The sequence below is a fragment of the Pelodiscus sinensis genome, chromosome 14 (assembly GCF_049634645.1).
Source record: "Pelodiscus sinensis isolate JC-2024 chromosome 14, ASM4963464v1, whole genome shotgun sequence".
In the NCBI taxonomy this organism is placed as follows: domain Eukaryota; kingdom Metazoa; phylum Chordata; order Testudines; family Trionychidae; genus Pelodiscus; species Pelodiscus sinensis.
The window spans coordinates 30,389,259-30,410,961 of NC_134724.1; the positions used below are offsets into that span (position 1 = coordinate 30,389,259).

General features: G+C 44.7%; 1 protein-coding gene across 1 annotated transcript in view; it reads right to left on the reverse strand.

Moving 5' to 3' along the window:
- The window catches only part of MYO1E (myosin IE), a 173,786-nt gene that overhangs the window by 135,270 nt on the left and 16,813 nt on the right, over positions 1-21,703 (reverse strand). The gene's annotated exons all lie outside the window — the stretch shown is intronic.

The window sequence follows — 21,703 nt, forward strand, 5'->3', positions numbered from 1 at the left end:
CCAGCCTTAAATGCGATTCAGAGTCCACTCAGTGTGGACGCGCTATTTTGAAATAGCAAAATGCTATTTCGAAAAGCATTTTGTGTGTAGACGCGTTATTTCTCAATAAGCTATTTTGAAATAACTATTTCGAAATAAGATATTTTGAAATAACACTGTAGCATAGACATACCCTAACAAATTTATTGGAGCATAAGCTTTCATAGAAAGTGGGTCTTTGCCCACGAAAGCTTATGCTCCAATAAATCTGTTAGTCTATATGGGTATGTCTAAACTACATGGCTCCGTCGACAGAGCCATGTAGATTAGTTTACTCAAAAAAGGGAAATGAAGCGGTGATTTAAATAATCGCAGCTTCATTTAAATCAAAATGGCCGCCGTGCTGTGTCGATCAGCTGTTTGTCGGCACAGCGCAGCAGTCTATACGGGGATCTACCGACCCCAGACCTGTTCATCAGCAGATCCTGTAAGCCTTGTTTCAAGAGGCATAAAGGATCTGCTGACAAAGGGTTCTGGGGTTGGCAGATCCCCGTCTAGACTGCCGCGCTGTGCCGACAAACAGATGATCGGCATAGCGAGGCGGCCATTTTTATTTAAATGAAGTGGCGATTATTTAAATCACTGCTTCATTTCTCTTTTTCGAGTAAACTAATCTACATGGCTCCGTTGATGGAGCCATGTAGTTTAGACATACCCATATAGACTAACAGATTGCAGGCGGAGTAACAGTAGTCTGAATTAGGATGTAGCCGCTGGCAGGGAGTCCGAACTACCGGGCATTTAAAAAATGGCGGCGCCCGGGAACATGCAAATAAAGCCCGCGGTATTTTAATCCAGGGCTTCATTTGCAAGTTCGAATGACTACATTAGCCACCCTAGTTCGAACGAGGGTGGCTAGTGTAGACATACCCTAGGAGTCATAGTGGACCACAAGCTTAATATGAGTCACAGTGTGGTGCTGTTGCAAAAAAGGAAACATGATTGTGGGATGCATTAAAGGTGTGTTGTGAGCAAGACACGAGAAGTCATTCTTCCGCTATACTCTGCTCTGATTAGGCCTCAGTTGGAATATTGTGTCCAGTTCTTGGCACCCCATTTCAAGAAAGATGTAGAGAAACTGGAGAAGGTCCATAGAAGAGCAACAAGAATAATTAAAAGTCTAGAGAACATGACCTATGAAGGAAGACTCAAAGAACTGGGCTTGTTTAGTTTGGAAAGGAGAAGACTGAGAGGGGACATGATAGCAGTCTTCAGGTATCTAAAAGGGTGTCACAAGGAGGAGGGAGACAAATTGTTCTCTTTAGCCGCTGAGGATAGGACAAGAAGCAATGGGCTTAAACTGCAGCAAGGGAGGTTTAGGTTGGACATTAGGAAAAAGTTCCTAACTGTCAGGGTGGTTAAACACTGGAATAAGTTGCCTAGGGATGTTGTAGAATCTCCATCTCTGGAGATATTTAGGAGCAGGTTAGACAGACATCTATCGGGGTGGTCTAGACATGGGTCCCGCCATGAGGGCAGGGGACTGGACTCGATGACCTCTCGAGGTCCCATCCAGTTCTATGATTCTAGACTGGGCCAAATGTTGGAAAAAAAACCTCTTTTGGAAGCCCCCTTCTTCCTCATAAAACAAGGAAAACAGGGGCTTCTGAAAGAGCGTGTTTGCTCTTCCGCAAAAAAAAGCAGAAGAGCAAACGTGTTCCCTGGATGCTGCATCCCAAAAAACCCCACAGTCTAGCTGTACCCGTACAGTGCTAAAATGTCTTGGGAATTTCACAATTTTCAAAAAATATCAATAATAATTATAGTATAAATCAATAATTATGACAAAGGTTGCCTTTCTTTATAATAAACTGCTCTCTTATAAATGAACCTTTATCTCAACAGTAAACTGATCCCTATGGTTTTCTAAAGTAAGACTTTGGGAAAATCATCTCCTAAAGGATGTCAGTGTCTTTCCCACATGTCCCATATTCCCTTCCTAGTGGTAGCAATGAGGCTATGTGAAGATTTCATGTCAGTGTTAATGCAATTAACATCTTTCATTCTATATTCAACTAAAATAGAAACCTCAATTTAAATTTTCACTAGTTTGTCTAGGACATGTGTACAAAGATAAATGCATGATTCATGTATTAGGAAGATATTTTCTGGGCAGGACACTTAATCCTTAGTTTAAAAAGTGAGGCTAACTGACAACTGTTTACTCTTCCATAATCAGCCAAATTCTTTTGAAATGAGTGAAGGGAACAAACTTGCATTTTGGTGAAACCTAATTAGGCATACATAAAAGTGGCAAAAAATATTGGTGATGGTCCAAATATCTGGACATCTCATGGTGTCTTTTTATCCTCATAATTACAAAAAATTAAAAATCATTCTAGTTATTGCATTATTCACATTCAGATTTATTTATTTATTGCTTATGCCACTAAAGAAATATAAATGAATGATAAAAAGACGACTTATAGACCACACTACTTTATTGACAGCTTATACTGTTTGTTAATGAGTAGGATTAGCTACAAATGCCCTCTGAGCAAAATTTTTCCTACGTTTACTTGAGGACTGGCGCTATGCCTGGTGTTGGTATTATATTTCAAGGGCCCCCTGAACCTTTCTCTCTTCCTGTATTATTCCCTTTTATATTTCATGAAAAATAAATGTTCTAAATATTTTTTATAAGTTGCTTCTGATCTGGCTCTTAGTTTTTACAAAGGTAATTTCTTTGGTTTCATTTTGGTGTGAACATTATTACAAAGTACAAACAATACAAAATGAGCTCTGTTTAACCTGAACATATAATAGTAAGTTTATTCACAGCAAAGATGGCAGCGATGATAAACAGTTTTTCCCTATAAGTATTCAAATATCACTAGGCATTTTAACATTAGTATCCAGTGTGGGGGATTTTAAAAAACTTTTTACATGGCATTATCTAACTTAAACTATTTAGTCCACTTTTTAAAAGTGGGCTGAAGATCATCCAGTCTTTTGATAACCCATTTAGAGCAAAGAATGCTCACAGCAATACTGTGAATTCTCAAATAATTATGGTAATGACATTACAGTTGCAACACAATTCTGATGTCTTCATTCAACAAGGCCAGAGTTTCAGATGTGTTTTATTTGATAGGTGATTTATATTACCTATTTTGATTTTCTGAGGGCATTCATAGCCTTGTCTTCTGCATGTTGTACTGGGGTTAGAGTTCCTGTTGTGTTATATGGGCTAGTGGAAGCACTTGTTTATACAAATTACAACAAAATTATTGATGTGCCCAGTACCATTGAAATATGGATGCATTTTAATCTCAGAGAACTACATTGTTAGTCCAGGGCTTGGGAAAATATCACCATAAGTTAGGGTACGTCTACACTACAATGTTAATTCGAACTAACTTAGTTCGAATTAGTTAATTCGAACTAAGCTAATTCGAACTAATGCGTCTAGAACTAAAAACTAGTTTGAATTAGCGTTTTGCTAATTCAAACTAGCAAGTCCACATTGAGTGGACCCTGAACAGGGCTTAAGGATGGCCGGAAGCAGTGCCGGCAGGGCATCAGAGGAGGACTTAGAACGTGGAGATGCTGTCTCAGGCTAGCCGAGGGCTGCGCTTAAAGGGTCCCGACCCCCACCCCCGACAGACAGTTCTAAGGGGTGCCCCGCTTGCAAAGCAGTCCTGGCTTGGATTGCCCGGAGTACCCACACTGGGCACATCACACCACTCGGCCATCAGCCCGGCTGCACTTGCCGCAGGCTGCCATCTGGGGAGAGGGAGTAATCAGGGGGCTGAAGGAGAGCTTCCACCCCCAGAAGCCCGCAGAGCCAGCCCAGTCCTCCCCATCGGGGGCTCGTACCCCATTCCTCCCTCACCTCCTTCCACTTACCCTTCCCTAGCCCCCCTTCTTATTGATGTACAAAATAAAGATAACGTTTCTTCCAACATTGACTCTGTCTTTATTGAACAAAACTGGGGGAGACTGGGAAAAGGAGGTGGGAGAGGGGAAGAGAAAGGCTGGGAGAGGGGAGGGCAACTAACATGATCAGGGGTTGGGAACAGGTCCCAGATGAAGAGAGGCTACAGAGACTGGGACTGTTCAGCTTAGAAAAGAGGAGATGGAGCGGGGACAGGATAGAGGTCTCTAAAAGCAGGGGTTGGGTGGAGAGGGTGCATTCAGAAAAGTTCTTCATGAGTTCCCCTAAAGAAGGACTAGAGGACACCAAAGGAAAGGAATGGGTAGCAGGCTTCAAACTAGTAAGAGAAAGTTGTTCTTCTTCCCAAAGGAAATAGTTAACCTGTAGAACTCCTTGCTGCAGGAAGCTGTGAAGGCTACAACTAGAACAGAGTTTAAAGGGAAGTGAGATCAAGTCATGGAGGTTGGGTCCATGGAGTAGCCTTAGCCAGTGGGTAGGAGTGGTGTCCCTGCCCAAGGTTTGTGGAAGGCTGGAGAGGGATGGCACGAGACAAATGGCTTGGTCACTGTCTTCGGTCCATCCCCTCCAGGGTCCCTAGGGTTGGCCGCTGTCGGCAGACAGGCTACTGGGCTAGATGGACCTTTGCTCTGACCCAGGATGGCCATTGTAAGCTCAGGGCTCAGGGTCGGGGGGTCTCAGTGGACCCCCTTGATTTTCATGCACACCTGCTCCTGGGTGGCCAGGCTGGCAGCTCTCCTGCCCTAGACGGCCACTTTCCTGTGCCTAGTGCGGAGATCATGGGCAAGGTCCACGATGTCCGCACTAGCCCAGGAAGGTGCCCGCCTCTTGCGGTCCAGGGCAAGCTCCCGGGAGCCGCCAGCCTGGTCCCGGGAAGAGGGGGTGGGCTGGGGGACATCGGGTGGGTGGCTCTGTGCTGTGCCAGGTGCAGGGTCTGCTGGCTGGGTGCTGGCAGGCTTGCACCTGGCACGGGCACCGTAGCCAGCCCGTGCCCCTTTAAGGGGTCTGGGGCCGGGAGGGGGGCATAGAGTTTCCCTGGTGTTGGCCAGAGTGGCCACCAGGGAAACCTGGGGAGGGCTAGCCTCCCACTAGTTCGAATTAAGGGGCTACATACCCCTTAATTCGAACTAGTAAGTTCGAACTAGGCTTAATCCTCGTAAAATGAGGTTTTCCTAGTTCGAACTAAGCGCTCCGCTAGTTCGATTCAAATTCGAACTAGCGGAGTGCTAGTGTAGCAGCTATGAATGTTAGTTCGAACTAACGTCCGTTAGTTCGAACTAACATTGTAGTGTAGACATAGCGTTAGTGAGTGGCATTTTCTGGTGAGCTTGAGGTGTTATCAACTTCTAAATAACCTAACTTTTCATATTTAGTTTTATCGAGAAGAAAAACTAAAATGCTTAATCTTCACTGTGAAAGCCAGGATAGCTCATGCTTGTTAGTGACTGCAAGGTAATGTGAGGGGAAAGAGCCATAGGAGAGTGAACGGTCAAGGAGGGGATAAGACTGAGGCTATGTCTACATGGCAGCATTATTTCGTAATAACTGACATTATTCTGAAATAACTGCTTGCTGTGTAGACGTGAACTATGTTATTTCAACATAACATTGAGCTGGAGGAATTCTTACTCCAACTCCTGTAACCCTCATTTTATGAGGAGTAAGGAAAGTCAGAGGAAGAGTGCTCTAACTCAGACTTCCTGCTGTTTAGACATCGCCAAATGCCAAAATAAGCTATTTCGACTTTAGCTACACAATTGACATAGCTCAAGTTGCGTAGCTTATTTTGGCGATGAGAAAATGAGAAATATTCACTAGCGTAAGTGAAGAGAGAAGAAGAAAAACTTCTGTCGGTAATGGGGAGGAGAAGAGAATTGAGGGAAGGAAATGTTGACAAGACTGTCAAGACAGAACCTTTCCTCAACACTTCACCACGCTAGAACGGCTCGAATGAATGTAGTTGAGTCATATCAGGAAAGAGGAGAAAAATAAGGTTGGTTGAGGCCACGTTACACTATGCTCAAATGCAATTTTAGTGCCTATTGTGCTGCACATACCTGATGTAAAGCCCCGTTAAATTAACTGACATCTTTTCTGTTCATTTCAATGGCCCTTGGATTAGTCTCCATCTCTGCTAATGCTATTCATTCTTTTCTGTCTTTGTTCTGAGCCATTTTATATCTTCATTCATTAAACAAACATAATAATAAACCTTTACTAAAGAGTTTCTTGAACATGCAATGTTCTGTTCTATAATCTCATCATTGTATCTTATGAGATATGGTGGGGAAAATATTCCCTGAGCACTCCATTTTTAACCATTCCATCCATCTGGTAATAACTCATTACTTTTCCTGTACAGCATGTAAATGCAAAGAGTCATGTGTGTGAAAATCTGTATTATGTTGCTGTGTGCATCTCATCTGGTTAACCGGAGACTCCAAAAATTATGTATATTTAACGAATGAGGGTTGCAAGGTGCATTTGGCATGCTCCTTTATGCAATCTCTGAGTGCCGTGCTCACTTAGCTACACTTTATTCACATTAAAAAGGGATAAGAAACAACTTGATAATCAGTATGTGAAGCCCTTCCACTTCAGGCTCTGTTCTTGTCTGATCTCATAAAGTTGAGCAGGACTGAACCTGGTCAGAATGAACATGGGAGAATACATAGAAAAACCTAGGATTCTGCAGGAAGTGATGTTGATAAGTTAATAATTGGTGCTCTTCCTTTGAGTCAGTACTGAGCCAATGCTCCAGCAATGTATCACTACAGGGTAGGGTTTTTCAACTAAAATGTGACACAGAGGTCCTGACCACTCGTGGTCATTCAAGATCCCATCAAATGTTTGCAACAGTAGGAGTTTTAAATCCAGAGTCAAATACAAGAGTGATTATATTCTTCTGATTTAAAATATTCTCTGTAGCTTCAAAAGGTATTCTTTATCTGATGCCATACTAAGAATGCCTTATGTGTAGGTGTGGTAGAGAGGAAAGGATTTCCTGTGGCCTCCTTTAGTGCACCCACATAGGATCAACTGCTTTCTGACCCATTTTCTGACTTCCAGTTTTGTAATTGCAATTCTCTTATCTGTAACTTACTGTGCATTTAATTTGCAAGAATAATGGTGTATTTTGCCAATTCTGTGGTGATACACTGCTCTAGCAGCACATTACACTTTACTGCAATACTTGAAATTCCTGCTCTACTGGCCAATGACAAGTAAATAATACAAAAGGAAAATCTCTTGACTCCATTGCAAAGTCACTGAATGGGAGTAATATTACAGGTGTTTCTTGCATGAGCATACAGTCATCCCAAAGATTAACATGACTCGTGCTTCCTTGTTGGGTAAAGTACAGGCAGTCCCCGGGTTACGTACAAGATAGGGACTGTAGGTTTGTTCTTAAGTTGAATCTGTATGTAAGTCGGAACTGGTACATATTGTAGGGGAAACTCTAGCCAAACATTTCTCCAGAGCTCAGTTTTATTCTCCCACACCTCACTTCCCTCAGTCCTTTATTCTCAAGCTGAGGTGTCTGTTGAGAAAAGCCGCTCCGCGTCTCCCTGGACTGCTGGGGGGGCGCTAGCTTCATGTCTCCCTGGTCTGCTGGGGGGAAGCAGCTAGTGCGGGGTTGCCTCACCCCGTTTGTAAGTAGGGATCCAATGTAAGTCGGATCCATGTAACCCGGGGACTGCCTGTAATGGAAACTGAATGTGACTGTACATGTGACTCCTTTCCCTCTCACCTCACGCAGTTTTATGTAAAACTAAAGAAACTTACTGTAAATTATTCAGCCCTTAGATTTTAGAGGTGTAGTTTTAACACCTTGCTGGACTGGGTAAGGTTTAGGTTGCTACATAGTTTTAACACATATTAGTGAACATGTAGGGTGTGTCTAGACTACTCCTCTCTGTCGACAGAGAGATGTAGATTAGGCACATCGAAATTGCTAATGAAGCGGGGATGTAAATATCCCATGCTTCATTAGCATAAATATGGCCACTGCTTTTTTTTGGAACGGAGCTTTATTGAAAAAAAAATGGCAGTCTAGACGCGGTTCTTTCGAAAAATAAACCCTTTTTCAAAAGATCCCTTATCCCTCATAAAATGAGGTTTACAGGATCTTTCGAAAAAGGGTTTATTTTTCGAAAGATCCGCGTCTAGACTGACTTTTTTTTCAAAAAAGCTCCGTTTCGAAAAAAAGCGGTGGCCATGTTTATGCTAATGAAGCACGGGATATTTACATCCCCGCTTCATTAGCAATTTCGACATGCCTAAACTACAACTCTCTGTCGACAGAGAGGTGTAGTCTAAGCACACCCGTAGTGACAAACACCTTCTTTCTAATGAAGCAAGGCCAAAGAGTCATGCCAAAGGTCACACAGACAATATGTGAAGAACAAGTGTGTGAAGAACTGAATCCAAATATCAGGCTAGCACTCCAACTACTACTTATTCCTGCTTTGCCCTCTCACCCTAAAGTTCAGTCTAGGTTATTTGACCTTTGTTTCTTATGAAAACATTTACTTTATCCTTGTTTTCCTTCCTGTTTGAGAGTGATACACACACAGTGTATCATTTAGTCCAAGTACTGAACACAGTATGGAGACTGAAGTCCAAATCCTATCTGCCAAACCTGCAGGAGTTGCTACAGTTCAGATACGCCATAGGGGCAATGGTGTCTGGAAAGTTGCTGGAATGAACATAAGATCTCAACCCATTTCACATTGTACCGCCCAGCTTAGAAAGTCTCCTGGTACAGCTCCACATCTTGGGACGGGGGCTGTGGCAGGTCCAGAGGGTCTGTTGCTATGCATACCCTCTATTCCTTCCTTTGGCAGGAGAGCACTGGGCAATGCAGGGGTTGTGGTGGTGTAGTGGCCACAGATGCTATGACCACAAAGCCGTTTAAGCCTAGAGTTAGTGGGACGTGGAATCAGCTGACCTGTGAAATGGAACTCTGGACTTGACCATCTACATTTAAAGCATAGGTTAAGAATTTTCAACTAATGTTCAAACCTAGGACTCTGGCAGCCACACTGCAGTGCACAGACCTTAGTCAAAGTAACCTTATCCCAAAGCACCTATCACCCTCCACCCCCATTCACTACTTTAGTCCAGTGATTCTCAAAAAGGGATGCACAGGGATCTTCCAGGGGTACATAAACTCATCTAGCTATTTGCCTAGTTTTACAATAAGCTACAGAAGAAGCACTAATGCAGTTTATACTGCCCTATATACTATGCTCTGAAATGTAAATACAGTATTTGTATTCAAATTGTTTAATTTTATAATTACATGGTAAAAATGAGAAACTAAGCAATTTTTAGTTTTCACTGACACTTTTTTATTTTGATGTCTGATTTTTAGCAAACAAGTTGTTTTTAAGTGATGTGTATTTTGGGGTTATGCAAGGCAAATCATAGTCCTGAAAGGGGTACAAACACAGTAGTTTAGAAAGGTTGAGACCCACTGCTGTAGCCCTAAGAATGTGGTGCACTGAGGAAAGTGGTTTCATTTGGATCAGTACTGCTCACCCTGTTTCCTAACCGTGGCAGTGCTATTGATGGGACTCACATGCCAATAAGGAGCATATGAGTACATAAACTGCATAATTAGCTCCTTTGATCTCAGTAGAATGACTGCAGTTGGAGAAGGGTTTATGCTGAGCTGCCATCTAATCTGAGAACTGGGCTCTCCAGCTCGAGGTGGAATCACATTGGGAAGAAAATGCCCATGTGCACCTGCTCTGAGAATAGTTAGTCATGAGTCGCTAGGGCTGGTGAACTATTAAAATGAAACTTTGCATTTCTTAATATTTAAAATGGGATGTGCAGTGAAGGTGTGATCAGCAGGGATCCTGGCTCAGTATGGCCCAGGGTGGGACGACCCTCATCATGCTGGAAGCTAGAAACCACCTCCCGCTAGTCAACTTTACTCTCTGCAAGCTCTGTGCAGTAGCAAGGTTGAGTTGTACCCTCCACCATCACTATAACAAGAGGTACAGGAAGAGGGAGTGTGCTCAGCCAAACAATAATGGCACTTTCAGCTGCAGTGATGGCTGCCACCAATGCTGTTGTCAGAAACTCTGGGATACATCTAGAGGACTTCCAGGACCTGAGTCAAGCTGGGTCTGTGTGTACATGGGGCTCGGCTGGACCCTGGGTTTCTCATAGGTTTGCACATTTGCAGTGTGGATGCAAGGAGGGTTTGGCTTGAGCCTGGGCTTAAACTGCTGTGTAGACATCCAGAGTGGCTCTGCCGCTACTCCACTACCTGCATGTGAAATCTTCCTGTGACTCTTGCCACAGCAGCTTTTCAGTGCCAAATTACTGATTGGAAAAAGCGGACAGGATATGGGGAAATGGGAGATTTTGTGGTGTTATAGCTATAGCTATAATAAATGGATTAAAAGAAAAAGAAAATATCCCTCTAATTCACACACCAGTGTAGTTACGATACACTTAAATCCTGCACTTGCCCTTACTGATCCAAATGAAATCACTCCCTCCCTTTTAATCTCTGAGAAAAGTGTGGAAGTGTTTGGGCTGAAATATGACTTTAATTGTTACAAGATTTCCATGGTAAAATCTTGCCAAAGGTCTAAGCCTATAAAAGCTCACAGCTCCACTATAATGAGGCAGAACTTCCTTTTTCTCACAGCATTTCAATTGGCTTATTGTAAGCCACAAAGAAACCCTTATAAGGACAAATTCATCCAAATACTTAACATTTACATTGTTTGCAATATCCTGTTAACAGCATGAATGTAACATTTCTTTAGCTACTAATTTTGTGATGTTTTGTTTGGCAAATGCAACAAGCTGATATTAACTTCCCTTTTGTTTTCTTCCTAATTTGTGCACCTGCATTCTCAATAATGACAGACAACTACAGGAATAGTGCTTATTAGTTTACTTGCTACCATAAATCCAAAGAAAGGAGGAAGATAAAAGAAGAGGGCATTGTTTTAGGTTATTTTTTTTTAAGCTTGGGGAAGTAGCAGTTGCTTTGTTTTTATTGTTACACATTTTTTCAGTGACAGTGGATTTTTCATTCTAATCTGTATTTCTTATATAAAAATTAAGTCTGGAGGATATTTTAGTACCAGGGGATGGCCATTTCAAGCTAAAATAAATACTGGGACCTTATTGACTTGAGAGCATCACTTTTAAATAGGGATATTAAAATGTGTTTAATTAAGTAAATGTGTAACTGCTGAAATTTCAGCAGTTACAAATGGATTGGCAGCCAGCTCCATGCGCGTACTGGGAGCCTGCATGTAACTGTGAACATTATCCAACGAGCCCAGGCTCATTGGTTAACCATGTGCACGGTTATACTCTCACATTTCTACTTTTAAATATCTGATTGCTATGGATTCAATCCGTCTTCAATTATGTTTAAAAAAGGAACATGAGACTGGGGAAAAGAGATCTGTCATTTGCACAGAATTCTAAAAATAGGAAGTTGCCAATGGTATTTTTGGCTGAAGACTTTCTGTACCACACTAAATTATGAGTGACTTAATTGTTCCTGTATATCAGAGATCCAGTAGAAATCATAATAGTTGGGTTACATCCAGGTTGACTAGGACGCTCTAACTTGCTTTGTTCCTTACAGTTTTTCAGACTGGACTGTAGCCAGCTAAAAACCTGCTCTACAAATATTAGGAAGGAATGCTTTTGTGTGACAGATGCTGTGGCTCAAGGAATTTCACATTCTCTGGATAGTTTTCTATGCTTTGTCCCTTTCCCAGGAGACCTCTGAAAGCAGGGCATATGCTAAGAGGAGAAAAGGTAAGCAAAGACACTGCCAGGGGGAATGGAAACCCACAGGAGTATGCAGGGAAGCTGAATGAATATAGTGAAACTAGTAAATGGGGAATTATGGTTGTGAAAAGCTCTAGAAAAAGATGATGGGACAGAAGAAAGTCTAGATGCAAACTGACCCAAATCCCAGGTTGGTTGAGGTCTCTTAAAATTCATACTAATATAAGTGTAAATCTGAGTGGCAGACACAGACCTCGACCCACATCTGGAGTTTAGAGCCACAATTCTGGTGCAGGATCATCTATAGTTTCAGTATTTAATGGACTGGATCCCAAGTAACTTGCTGAACTTCTGGATACGGTACTGGAAATTATACTGTATTTTTTTAAATTGTATCCTTTGGTATATATGGTTGTGACTATTTTCTTCCACTATTTGATCTGAGGAAGTGGGTCTGGCCCACGAAAGTGCATCATCTAATAAACCATCTTGTTAGTCTTTAAAGTGCTACATAGTCCTGTATTTTGCTTCAGCTACACTAGACTAACACGGCTACATTTCTATCACTATTCACCATGTTGTTTATAGATTGATATAGTGGGAGAGTGAATATGACAAGTGAGGAACTGCATAATGGACAGGTATGAGAAACAATGTGTCAGTTTATTTTATTAGCAAATTAACTAGATAAAAGGAAATACAAACTGATTTCAGACACAGGTGAACACCCTAACGTTAAATCTACATTGCACTTTCTTGAGCAACATATGCAAATGAGGCACGGCAATGAATATTGCTGTGCCTCATTTGCAGACTTAATGAGCCATTTTTCACAAGGGCCTTTTGCGCAAGAAGGAGCAGTCTACACTGCTCCTTGTGCAAAACACCCCTCTTGCGCAAGAGCCGTTCTGCCTGAAAATAAGCAGCAGAACAGCTCTTGCGCAAGAGGGGAGTTTTGCACAAAATAGCAGCTCATTAAGTATGCAAATGAGGCACGGCAGTGTTCATCGCCGTGCCTCATTTGCATATGTTCTTGCACAAGACCTGCCAGTGTAGACGTAGCCCATAGGTGTGTTGGAGTAAATAGCTTTTCTGTGATCACTGAGGTCATTAGTTGTGAAAAAATATGCTTCTCTGTATTACATTTAAGCTACTGCATTCAAAACATATTCATTAACATGTCATTAATAACTGTAGTAGGTCTATGAAGTATGTTTACATAAAGTGTACATCAACAGTCTGAACGTGCGTTCAAACTACTTAAGCTTTTATCTTTTTTCCACAATAAGTGAGACTCTTCCCAGAACAGCTGTCAATTGTGACGTTAGATTCATTGGCACTGATTCCCTGATGGCAGAGGACTGAGGGCTTTTCCTAGCTTGATACTATACTCTGAATAATTAAGTCTACATGTGTACAGGCAGTCCCCGACTTACGCGGATCCGATTTACGTCAGATCCGCACTTACGAACGGAGCTTTCTCGCCCCGGAAGTCGGGGCGAGAAAGCCGGGGCGAGAAAGCCCCGTTCGTAAGCTGCTCCGGTGCCCCTGGTCTGCTGGAGACCGTCTCCAGCAGACCAGGGGCACCGGGCGGGTTCCCGCGCTTCTGAGGCTTTGCCAGAGCAAAGCCTCGGAAGCGCGGGAACCGCTGCTGCTGCCACTTGGGTGCCGGTGCCTGTGGTCTGCTGGGGACCGTCCCCAGCAGACCACAGGCACCGGGACCCAAGCGGCAGCAGCGGGCAGGTTCCCGCGCTTCCGAGGCTTTGCCAGAGCAAAGCCTCGGAAGCGCGGGAACCCCCGCTGCTGCCGCATGAGACCCGGTGCCTGTGGTCTGCTGGGGACGGTCCCCAGCAGACCACAGGCACCCAGACTGAAGCCGCAGCCGCGGGGGGGTCCCGCGCCTCTGAGGCTTTGCCAGAGCAAAGCCTCAGAGGCGCGGGGAACCGCCGCTGCTGCCGCTTCAGTCAAAGCGGCAGCAGCGGCGGTTCCCCGCGCCTCTGAGGCTTTGCTCTGGCAAAGCCTCAGAGGCGCGGGACCCCCCCGCGGCTGCGGCTTCAGTCCGGGTGCCTGTGGTCTGCTGGGGACCGTCCCCAGCAGACCACAGGCATCCAGACTGGAGCGGCAGCAGCGGCGGTTCCCCGCGCCTCTGAGGCTTTGCTCTGGCAAAGCCTCAGAGGCGCGGGACCCCCCGCGGCTGCGGCTTCAGTCCGGGTGCCTGTGGTCTGCTGGGGACGGTCCCCAGCAGACCACAGGCACCCTGACTGAAGCCACAGCCGCGGGGGGTCCCGCGCCTCTGAGGCTTTGCCAGAGCAAAGCCTCAGAGGCGCGGCACCCCGCTGCCGCTGCGGCTCTGCTCCCCGTGTCCCTGGTCTGCTGGGGGGGGGGGGCGCAGCTAGTGTGCTCCCCCCCCCCAGCAGACCAGGCTTTTGTTTTGGACTCTGGGGCAGAGCAGCTGGGGCGCTGCCGATTGGTCCTGCAGCGCCCGTGGGCACTACTGGACCAACCCGGCAGCACCCCAGCTGCTCTGCCCCAGGTCCTGATTCAGCCGCTGCTGGTCAGTTTCAGCAGCGGCTGAATCAGGACGTCTGGGGCAGAGCAGATGGGGTGCTGCTGGGTTGGTCCAGTAGCACCCCAGCTGCTCTGCCCCAGGCGTCCCCAAGTCAGCTTCTGCTGAAACTGACCAGTGCTGACTACAGGAAGCCCCAGGCAGAGCTGACTTGGGGACGCCTGGGGTTCTTAAGTTGATTCTGTATGTAAGTCAGAACTGGCGGTCAGTTTCAGCAGTGTCTGAATCTGGACGCCAGTTCCGACTTACATACAGATTCAACTTAAGAACAAACCTACAGTCCCTATCTTGTACGTAACCCGGGGACTGCCTGTAATTCATCTGCAATTAATGCTGCAGCTTGGCATGTGGTTCTAATTTTTTTTTATTTAAAAAAATGTGAAATGTTTTCATTAGTGATAATGAAGATGAATTCATTTTCCAAGTGTAACCTATCTCTAGACATATGGAATATGTATTATTTCCTCTGAGGAATTTGCTGTGGTTTTCATTGATCCTGACCTTGGCGTCAGGAATATGCATTAATTTAGCAAAGTGAAGGAACCTATACTCAGGCCATAGAGTGGCTAAAGTAGCATACAGTAGTAGAGGATGAATTAAGAGTGACCTCATGTATGCAGTACTGCCACATTAACAGACAGATTTAGTATTAAAGAAATATTTAGCCTTCCAATTTTAAGTGTCATCTGACTTTTCCAGAAATCTTAAAGCTGTTCCCATGAACACTAACCTTTAAAGTTTTCCTAGTGGTTAAATAGGAATCCTAGTGCCAGGGCTCTTAATGTCTAAAATACCAGCACACCCAGTCCATAGAGACTTGATCTCAATGTGCTGAATTGGATCATTTCAAACAGCAGTTTCTTGGAAGTGAGAATGGTAATGGCTTGCTTTGTGTTTTTTTATCCCTACTTGATTATAGGAACACTGGAGGGAGAACTGAAGAGCAGTGGATAGTTAATTCCTGTATTTCAGAAATACTATTGTTTAATAGATTTCCAGATGAAACATAGTCCTGTCCATGAAAAGTAGGAGTGTCTAGCCATCGGTTTTCCAAAAAATCTAAATCTTCTGAGAACCACAAGTTCAAATCCTAATATGTCGGTACTATGCATAGCCCCATTTAATTTCAATAGCCCCATTAAAAATAAAGGATTGAATTAGAATAAAATATAGCTGTGGGATTGCTTTATACCAGAGAGCTAAATTCTGTCCTCTTTAGCCTGCCTCACCCACAAGATCTCTCCAAGAGAGTCAAAGGGAGGAGAACTCTAAATCCTGGGGAACCTGCAGTCACTCTACAACTAGTAATGCAGCTTAGGCTCTACAGCATGGCTGCTGTGCTTTGCTCTTCAGGAAGATGTTGGTGAAGCCACTCTTTGTCCCCACCCAGACATTAGAAATATGGTGCTCCCAGTTATTTGGGCCTTGTTCACCTGCAAAAGAGAGGAGAGAGTAGGACTTATCCTTTAGTAAAAAGCAAACAAAGAATTTGTTACACTTTGTCATTTTGCATAATTAGTCTTCATACCAAGGATAAAGAAGGTCAGCCTAGATCTCCACATGATTATATCACCACCACTTAGCAAATACGATAGCCTCAGCAGCGGAACCTAAATACTCTGAGAGGAGCCAGCATAGGTTGACTCATAGATGGCCTGATTTGGGTGCAGGGGCATGTCCTGCGCATTGGTAAGGACTAGGGATGTTAAGTAATGGTTAATTAGCTAATCAAGTAGTCAATGGAGTTTCCATCAACTACTCAATAAGGAAAGGTGCTCGCTACCACCGCTGCGGCTCTGCATTTTAAATGTAGTAAGAGCTATTGGGTTAGCTCTTGGGGCCAGCTCAAGGCAGTGGGGGAGGGGGAGAGTGATACAGTGGCAGTGATACAGAGACAGCGGGGCAGCGAATAGTTGACTACCCTATAAGCAAGACTAACCCAACTACTTGCTTACATCCCTGGCAGGGACCAATGTATTGGCCAGTCTGGATCCCATGGGCATACCACCAGGCACAGGGCACTGCATCTAAGGGCTCCCAGTAGGCAGTATCAGAGCCCAGAGTGCTGGCAGCATCAGCCAGTTGCCCCATTCCTAACAATGCTGAGGTTATACAAGCCACCCTTCCTCCTCTAGAAATGACCTCCGCTCCCAGGCCAGACCCTACGGCACGTGGTTCAGAGGAGGTGGCATGACAGGAGGACCCTATTCCCCGTTAGCTTCCTCATTATCCTTCCTGGACAAGATAGCCATGGGGATCCACCTCTGGGCCACCTCCTATAGACAGCTGTGCCCACCAGGATGTGCAGAGCGGCACAAAACATGGGTCTGCAAGCCAAGGAGGTGGTAGGGCCAGCGAACCCTATTGTAGACATTTAGGCCACAGAAAGTCCATCTAGGATGGCCCTACCCCTCATTTAAAACTATCCAGGCCACTGCAAAGACCCTTAGGTAGACCCCAGCCTCCATCCCTCCCAGGAAATCAAATACCTCCTACATGCATCTGCAGCCTTGCTCACTGATGGTGGCTGCGATGAACAAACCAGAGAGGCAGAGGCAACAAGGTCTCACACCTAAAATCAAGGCAATCCCTTCACTAGATCTGTTCAGGCGTCAGGTATACTCAATTGGGGTCTGAAGGAAATCCTGAATAGATATTGTTTCAGTTCCTGGAATTGCATGTTAAAATTTAAGAAGTGGGAGCCAATGGATGTTAAGTAGTGGTTAATAAGCTAACAGAGTAGTCAATCCGATTAGTTGATAAGGGGATTAGTTCCTGAGGGCAGCATGATCCAGGACTGAGCAGTTCTGGGTTGCACTGGCTCTGGGACCGCTGTGGTTCTGCTTTTTAAGTGTAGTAGGAGATGCCAGGATCTTACTACATTTAAAAGCAGAGGCCCAGTGGACTGGGACTGGCATGAGCTGGAACTGCTTAGTTCCGGCTTGCGCCTGATCCCGCGCTATGCCTCTACCCTCCTTGCATCTCCCCCCATGGAGACAGTGCTGGGGGAACCGGCTTTTAAGCTGGCTCCCCCCCTGCACCGACTTCTGCTCCTCCCCTTGCTGCCTTTGATACAGAGGTAGCAAGGAGGGGGAAGCGAGCAGTCAAGTAGTGACTCGACTATCTGAAAAGCTTAGGCTTATTGGATAGTCAACTATTCGACTAGTTGCTTACATCTCTACTGGAGCCAGCAGTGTCCAGGGACAAGTTTGGTGCTACTGTAGAGGAGGGCAAGGCAGCACCATGGACCTCTTTACAGACTTCATTGGATTCTGCAGAGACAGTAGCATGTACCTTGTCTTCTGGAATCACTATGAAACACAGCTCATGGCTGCTGGCCTCAGGCCTTCCACCCAAATTTCCAGAGACTCTGCCAGACCTGTACATTGATGAAGCCAGCCTGTTCATGAAGCAAACTGTCTCCAGGCCACAAAGCCTCAAGGATTCGATGGCTACATTGAAATCTCTGGGCATGTATGCTCTAGCTATGCAGTGTAAGCATTTCAAGCCACAATCCTCTCAGTTTACCTGCATGTCATATGCTAGAAAGGACTTCTCTAGGAAGCGTGGCAGGAATAGTAGGTGCATGCTGTCCCAGCCCTCTTCCACCCAGGGCCAGGGGTCCATATCAGACCCATCAACCTTCCTCTGTCAGAGTAGCCAACAAGAAGAAACTGAGGAGGCTCCGGGTTGGCAGGGTCATAAACTGAGCGCTATGAAGGTGCCACTCAAGGGGGCTCCACAGCCAAATCGATGGGTGCTGCTAGGAAAAAAGCTTTCTGACAACTGTGTACACAGTGCTCACACACCTAATTGAAATGAACATGAGCAACACTTCTCAAAGAACATCATTTATGAGACGGTAACTGTTTTCCGCTTATGTATTCCAGGCTGTAGAGCCTAGCAGTGGCATGACCCTGATGAGAGTTCTACATTGTGGTTGTTGCTTAGGCCAGAATTTGGGTATTGATTCTTTTTCACCTCCCCTCCATAGTCCTACCTTCTTCTCCTAAAGCATAGCTGTAATTCAAGTGAGGGTATGTCTCCACTACAAAATTAATTCGAACTAACAGCTGTTAGTTCGAATTAACTTTCATAGCGTCTATACATGCAAACCGCTAGTTCGAACTTAATTCGAACTACCAGAGCGCTTAATTCAAACTAGGTAAACCTCATTTTATGAGGACTAATGCCTAGTTCGAATTAAGTAGTTCGAATTAAGGGCTGTGTAGCCACTTAATTTGAACTAGTTGGAGGCTAGCCCTTCCCAGCTTGCCCTGGTGGCTACTCTGAGCCAAACCAGGGAAACTTTTCTGCCACCCTGCTGGCCCTGGAGTCCTTAAAGGGGCACGGTCTGGCTACAGTGCTCTTGCCAGTTTCAAGCCTGCCAGCACCCAGCCAGCAAACCCCGCACCTGGCACGGCATGAGCCAGCCACCTGCTGCCACCCAGCCCTCCACCTCTTCCCAGGACCAGGCTGGCGGCTCACAGGAGCCTGCCCGGGGCTGTAAGAGGCGGGCGCCTGCCTGGTCTAGTACGGAGATCATGATCCTCATTGAGGTTTGGGGGGAGGCCTCCAACGTCCACAACCTCCGCACTAGACACAGGAATGCGGCCGTCTAGGGCAGGATAGCTGCCAGCCTGGCCACCACAAAAGCCACATGTGAACCCAGGAGCAGGTTTGCATGAAAATCAAGTTGATCCAGGAGACCCCCGACCCTGAGCTTAGAACGTAAGAACATAAGAATGGCCGTACTGGGTCAGAGCAAAGGTCCATCTAGCCCAGTACCCTGTCTGCCGACAGCGGCCAACACCAGGTACCCCGGAGGGGATGGACCGAAGACAATGAACAAGCGATTTGTCTCGTGCCATCCATCTCCAGCCTTCCACAAACAGAGGCCAGGGACACCGTTTCTACCCCCTGGCTTAATAGCACTCCATGGACCCAATCTCCATGAATTTATCTAACTTCTCTTTAAACTCTGTTATAGTTCTAGCCTTCACAGCCTCCTGTGGCAAGGAGTTTCACGGGTTGACTATTTGCTTTGAAGAAGAACTTTCGCGTATTAGTTTTAAACCTGCTGTCCATTACTTTCATTTGGTGTCCTCTAGTCCTATTATGGGAACTAATGAAGAACTTTTCCTTATGCACCCTCTCCACACCACTCATGCTTTTATAGACCTCTATCATATCCTCCCTCAGTCTCCTCTTTTCTAAACTGAAAAGTCCCAGTCTTTAGCCTCTTTTCATATGGGACCTGTTCCAAATCCCTAATCATTGTAGTTGCCCTTTTCTGAACCCTTTCCAAGTCCAAAATATCTTTTTTGAGGTGAGGAGACCATATCTGTACACAGTACTGAAGATATGGCTTACCATAGTTTTATACTTCCCCTCCTTCTTCCCCTGGCTTTCCCCTTCCAGCTCCCTCTTCCCAGGTTTCCCCCTCTCCTCTCCCACCCTCTCTCTTCCCCGCTCCCACCTCCTTTTCCGAGTCTTTCCAGAGGATAATTCCCCCCCCCCCCAGTTTTGTTAATTAAAGAGAGTTTCTATTTTTGAACACACGTGTCCTTTATTTTTTACATCAGGAAGAGAGGCTACGGAGGGGTAAGTGGAAGGAGGCGAGGGAGGAATGGGGCACAAGCCCCCAATGGGGTGGCTCTGCGGGCTCCTCGGCGTGGAAGCTCTCCTGCAGGGCCTCCTGGATCCTGACAGCTCCCCGATTGAGCCCCCCGGATGGCAACCTGCAGCAAGCGCAGCCAGGCTGATGGCCGAGTACTGTGATGTGCCGAGTTTGGGCACTCAGGGCACTCCAAAACAGGACTGCTTTGCTGTCCCTCATCGAGGTAGACAAGCAAGCATGGAACCCTGAGAACTGTCTGTCCAGGGTGTGGGTCGGGTCCCTTTAAGCACAGCCCTCGGCTAACTTGAGGCAACAGCTTCACACTCTAAGTCCTAACCTGATGCCCTGCCGGCACTGGTTCCAGCCAGCCTTAACTTCGGTTCAGGGTCCACTCAATGTGGACATGCTATTTCGAATTAGCAAAATGCTAATTCGAATTAGTTTTTAGGTCTAGCTGCACTAATTCAAATTAGCTTAGTTCGAATTAGCTAATTTGAATTAAGTTAGTTCGAATTAGTGCTGTAGTGTAGGCATACCCTCATTGTGGGGATTCTATAGTTAATCTCAGCATTCTGCATGCACAAATAGCACCAAACGTTCAAAATATGATCTTAAGAAGTAACAGATGGTAACTAAAACAGACTTTGCTGGTCATGTAGTTCAACATCGGTATATCTTGCAAAACATTTTCTCATAACAAATTTCAATAAAACACAAATTTGTGATGTTATTAATAATGTATCCTTGTAATAATGAGAGGAAAGGTAATCCAGTGTTTAAGGTACTGGATATGGATTCAATTTCTGGTTCTGCCATAGACTTTTTTTTATGAACATGCACAAGTCAACTGCACTGTGATTTTCAAAAAACAAAAACAAAAAAAAACAAAAAAAAGTGGGCATTTGACTAATGTTAGTTTTGTTTTATTCTTCAAATAACACAAACAATGTTTATTAAGATTTTAACAGCTTAAGCAGTAACAAGTACATTCTCTCTCTCTCCCCTCCTCTCCTCTCCCTCCATTTCAATGTTTGAAAGATTGCTCTGGAGCCATCACAATAGAGCCCAATTCTGGAAACACTGCAAAGCAGAAGGCACAGTTCTACTCCCTCTGAAGTCAATGGGAATACATCTCGAGTTGTTGCATTGGTTTATGCCTGGTAATGTTTTCTTGATTGACAATTTGCACATATTGTCTTGCTGACTGCCCCCCCCCCATCTTTAGCTTTTCAAAGTCTTTTGATTAACATAGAAATTCTGATTTATGTCCAAACAAAAAAAGTTAATAAATAGGAAAATCAAGCCATTTATGTGATGCAACTCTGCCTCATGCAATATTTTGGGAAATAAACCCACAGGAAACGTACAAATGGTGTGCAACAGTTTTATAATTCAGATCTTGTACGTGTAGTAGCAAGTATTTGGGAAATAAAGGATTTAAAAAACAAGGGATATGTAATTTGGGGATTTTTATTCTGTATTTTTCCCTGAACAAAATCAAGTTGATTGTGTGGTAATTAACAAAAATAAAGCTCCCATGATTTTAGAAGAGGATGTATCTAGGAGAAAAGCATTTAGAAAGAACTGTCTCTTATAAATCATTCTTATATAATTGTATGGCACATTTTCCCTTTGGCAGTTGTGCACTAAAACAGACTTATTCTAGGGTGCCTTTTTTAATTAAACATATGAAATCTATATTCAGTTCCCCCCCCACACACACACAACTCGCAGTCAAACTGTGGAACTCCTTGTAAGAGAATGGTATGAATGCCAAAATGATAACAAGTTTCAAAAAAGATCT